This window comes from Rutilus rutilus, assembly GCF_951802725.1.
Source record: "Rutilus rutilus genome assembly, chromosome: 15".
In the NCBI taxonomy this organism is placed as follows: Eukaryota; Metazoa; Chordata; class Actinopteri; order Cypriniformes; family Leuciscidae; genus Rutilus; species Rutilus rutilus.
Genome location: NC_140220.1, coordinates 2,851,857 through 2,857,560, shown reverse-complemented (window position 1 = coordinate 2,857,560; position 5,704 = coordinate 2,851,857).

Below are 5,704 nucleotides of genomic sequence, written 5' to 3'. Positions count from 1 at the left end.
TATTTTTACTAGCTAGCGTTAACAAAGATGAATAAATACTGTAAGAAATGTCCTGTTCATTGTCAGTTAATGCATTAACGACGTTAGCGTAGACCTCGTTGTCACCAACGATCTTCGTAAAAGCCCTCGCTCTCGAATATGCGCTCTAGTAATCGTGATGCTTTCCTCGTTGGTATTTGACGTTTGTGTTGGACGACCCTCAGCGCATCTGCACATAAATAACAAGCACTTATCAGCGCTCCCGTGAGAGCGTTTATGATAATCTGCCAAATTACCTCTTAGCTGTCATGAAACGTTAATGCGTTTAGCAACATTTCCTCTGCAGATTCTGGGGCTGATGGATGTGAGCGCTGCAGCCGGACTGCGGATGTTTTCTGTTGTTTTTTCCCCCGAAAAACTGTGTTTCCTTCGTGACCTTGTCGACTCGCCGTGAGGCGGCCCGAGAGGTTCCCATCAGGGACCCTTAAATTCTGGATCTGATGTTCTGCGCGCACAGCTTGAGGATCTGAACGGACAAAGAGGAGAAAGCTACGGAAACACCCTGGGTTTTCTTCCTTGTGTCAGGGTGAAAAAAAAAGGGAAAAACAGAGGAATACAAACTAATTTATCCCAAGGCTTTTACAGCCCCTTCACGGCTCATATTTTGCGCGGGTTACGATTCCCAAACCTCCTTTGTCCCATATTATCAGATTCACAACACACTGAGCTCTGTGTTTCAATAACTTTATAACGTGTGACTCCATGCCGTTCCTTCACACTTTGAACGCGGGCCCACGAAATGAGTAACTTCTTCTATAATATTACATCGAGTAATGGAACACAGTAAAAGAGATTTACTTTCATAATTCCTGTTTTCGGCCTTATTGCGCATGATTCATCTCTGCACGTTATGGAGAAAGATTTTGTCCGTAAATAATCTTTCAGCAAAACTGTTGCTCTGAAACCACTTGTCATCAGACATCATCGGTAATGTTCATCATCAGTGTTAATGTTCATCAGACATCATCGGTTATGACATCATCGGTTATGACATCATCAGTTATGTTCATCAGACATCATCGGTTATGTTCATCATCAATGTTAATGTTCATCAGACATCATCGGTTATGACATCATCGGTTATGACATCATCAGTTATGTTCATCAGACATCATCGGTTATGTTCATCATCAATGTTAATGTTCATCAGACATCATCGGTTATGACATCATCGGTTATGACATCATCAGTTATGTTCATCAGACATCATCGGTTATGTTCATCATCAGTGTTAATGTTCATCAGACATCATCGGTTATGACATCATCGGTTATGACATCATCGGTTATGTTCATCATCAATGTTAATGTTCATCAGACATCATCGGTTATGACATCATCGGTTATGTTCATCATCAATATTAATGTTCATCAGACATCATCGGTTATGTTCATCATCAATGTTAATGTTCATCAGACATCATCGGTTATGTTCATCATCAATGTTAATGTTCATCAGACATCATCGGTTATGACATCATCGGTTATGTTCATCATCAATATTAATGTTCATCAGACATCATCGGTTATGTTCATCATCAATGTTAATGTTCATCAGACATCATCGGTTATGACATCATCGGTTATGTTCATCATCAATGTTAATGTTCATCAGACATCATCGGTTATGACATCATCGGTTATGTTCATCATCAATGTTAATGTTCATCAGACATCATCGGTTATGACATCATCGGTTATGTTCATCATCAATGTTAATGTTCATCAGACATCATCGGTTATGACATCATCGGTTATGTTCATCATCAATGTTAATGTTCATCAGACATCATCGGTTATGACATCATCGGTTATGTTCATCAGACATTTAACAAATAAGGATATTACAAAATGCCAGGGGTATTGAAGAGTGTATCATAGCATTTTAAATATTTCACAGACTTTTTGTTTTTTAACAGTCTTGTTGAAGAAATCTAAAAATCAAAGTCAGAACAAAACAAATTTAACATAGGAGATGAATTAAGAAATTTTTGTTTATGTATGTGGCATTTTGCTAATAAAATAAAAAGGTTAACAATAAATTCCAGATCCTTATTGCTTTTATTTTCATAATACAAGGTAACATCCTTTAAAGTAAAGCAATAATTAATATTCATCAGATTAAATATAAAATCTGCCAAATCAGTCCAAAACTGGTTCACGACATCAGACATCATCGGTTATGACATCATCGGTTATGTTCATCAGACATCATCGGTTATGACATCATCGGTTATGTTCATCAGACATCAATGTTAATTAACCAAGTCACAAATTTATATAGCAAACTCACATTCATGCTTGAGATGTCGTCCACTTTCCATCTAATTCAGGGTTTCCAAAACTGTCTTGTCAGATGAACCACTTTGACCTAAAATAAAAGTCCCCCCTGAGAGTTTACGTTTATATTTTAACAATTTACCAACTCAATTTACTCAAGCTATTCAAGGTTCTCTGATGTTGGTTAATGGTCACATGACATGCAGGTAAACAAATACAATATTTCAGCTTTTTTTATATATATATCTCCTATTATAATCACCTATTATATATATATATATATATATATATATATATATATATATATATATATATATATATATATATATATATATATATACACCAGGTAAATTTATTATGGGTTTATGTGAGGATTGTTTGAATTTCACTTCAATTAAAAGTTGTTCTATTTTTTGAAGCCAATAAATGTAAAAAAATAATTATAGCTTTCAATATTCTGTAATGTTAAATGGCTATTATTAATGTTTAATCATTTTCATGAGACGTCCGTAGCTGTATTAGTATCAGAGATAGTGACCTTCATTCATAAAAAGATGCCATTAAACAAGTATTTAATATATACTGTATTTATGTATGTATATATATATATATATATATATATATATATGTATATACACATTAAATACAGTATATTTTAAATACTTGTTTAATGGCATCTTTATATATATATATATATATATATATATATATATATATATATATATATGCGTGATATAAAGTAATTTATGTAGTAAAATGTAGGTTTGCTTTTTTTGCTCAATAATTATGTCTGATAAATACCTTAACCAAGTTTAGAGTTTTCTACTTGCATCATATTTTAAATAAATAAAATATTTTCCTCATATTTTGATTATTTAATTAAACTGGTCATAAAAGACAAGTATCCCCTCTGGATAACACTTTTTTGCCACTTATATAGCACATAAATATATATAAAACATTATTTTAAAGTATAAATCTGAAGAATGATAGTATAGTTTTGAGAATGAATTAGTCGAGCCTGACATCTCGTTTCTCTAGATATAACTATTGCATCTCGTCCATATGGGAAGGCAATCCTGGAAGTGCTGTTTCAGTGGATTCCCGGGGAACCTCCTGTTACCGTCACTGAACTTCCTACAGAAACACGGGCTGATTTAGTGCTCAGGTTCGTCTATTCCCATCACCCCTTTTGTGGAATTATTTACTGTGTAAATGGTTTTAGGGATTGTAAAGGAGGGGGAGGGGGGGGGGGGGGGGGGGGGTTGTATACGTTCATACGCACTGCAAACATCACTCCCGTTTTGTTTCCTTTCTTTTTTTTGCCGCATCTTAACGGAGGATTTATTTCAAGATGGAATAAAATAGTGAATTCTCAATATCAGCCGTGGAAATAAACTCCCTCGCGCCGGGATTCGAGCTCGGATAATAACTCAGGCCCGAACACTGGTTGCATTTATTACCGTTTCCACAATGATGCTTCTCGCTGGCAGTATCCTGCCATAAATTTTATTACTATTAAATGTTTCTAACGGGAGATGACAAATATTTGAACGGAGCTGCTCGTCTTTGGCCGGAGAGAGTCAAAAGGAAAATCCCTGGCCTTGAAGAAACGAGGGCCAATCCCATTCATCTCAATTACGCCTGAGAACAATCTCAGTCAGTTTAAATAGTGTGTTGGAAATGCAGCGAGCTTCAGGGCAATCGCAACGTTTTTATGAGCGCAATAAAGTTGTCGTTCCTCACTGACCGTTGTGAGGACGTTTAAGTGCTCGTCTTGTAACGAGGGCATATTGAGTGACGGTTTGCTGTAAAAACGCCCACGACTGGCCAAAATGTCGAGAGACCAAGAGAGCGATCTTTAACAGAGGTTTAAGGTCACAACCCGTGTGGCTGTGTGTGTGTGTGTGGAAGCCTGATCCTCCACTGAATAAAACATTTTAAAGGATAAATGTGACTTTTTATCTCACAAAACGAGTTTACATCTCGCGACTTTATTACACACAATACTGACTTTATAACACACAATACTGACTTTATAATACACAATACTGACTTTATTACACACAATACTGACTTTATTACAAACAATACTGACTTTATTACACACAATACTGACTTTATTACACACAATACTGACTTTATAACACAATTGTGAGTTTATATCTCACAAATCTGACTATAACACACAATACTGACTTTATTACACACAATACTGACTTTATAACACAATTGTGAGTTTATATCTCACAAATCTGACTTTATAACACACAATTGCGAGTTTATATCTCACAATTGTGACTAACACAATTGTGACTTTATATCACGCAAATCTGACTATAACACACAATACTGACTTTATTACACACAATACTGACTTTATTACACACAATACTGACTTTATAACACAATTGCGAGTTTATATCTCACAAATCTGACTTTATAACACACAATTGCGAGTTTATATCTCACAATTGTGACTTTATATCACGCAAATCTGACTTTTTAACACACAAGGGCGACTCTATATCACACAGTTCTGACTGTATCACGCAATTGCGAGTTTTTATCATGCAATTCTGACTTTATAACACAATTGCGACTTTATCACGCAAATCTGACTTTATAACACACAATTGCAAGTTTATATCTCACAATTCTGACTTTATATCACACAATTCTGACTTTATAACACACAATTGCGACTTTATATCACGCAGTTCTGACTGTAACACACAATTGTGACTTTATATCACACAATTCTATCTTTATAACACACAATTGCGACTTTATATCTCAATTCTGACTTTATAACACACAATTGCGAGTTTTAATCTCACAATTGCGACTTTATATCACGCAATTCTGGCTTTATAATACGTAATTGCGAATTTATATCACGCAATTCTGACTTTATAACATGCAATTGCAAGTTTATATCTCACAATTCTGACTTTATATCACGCAATTCTGACTTTATAACACACAATTGCGACTTTATATCACGCAATTCTGACTGTAACACACAATTGTGACTTTATATCACACAATTCTATCTTTATAACACACAATTGCGACTTTATATCTCAATTCTGACTTTATAACACACAATTGCAAGTTTTAATCTCACAATTGCGACTTTATATCACGCAATTCTGGCTTTATAATACGTAATTGCGAATTTATATCACGCAATTCTGACTTTATAACACGCAATTGCGACTTTATATCACGCAATTCTATCTTTATAACACAATTGTGACTTTATATCAACCAATTCTGACTTTATAACACAATTGCGACTTTATATCAACCAATTCTGACTTTATAACACAATTGTGACTTTATATCAACCAATTCTGACTTTATAACACAATTGCGACTTT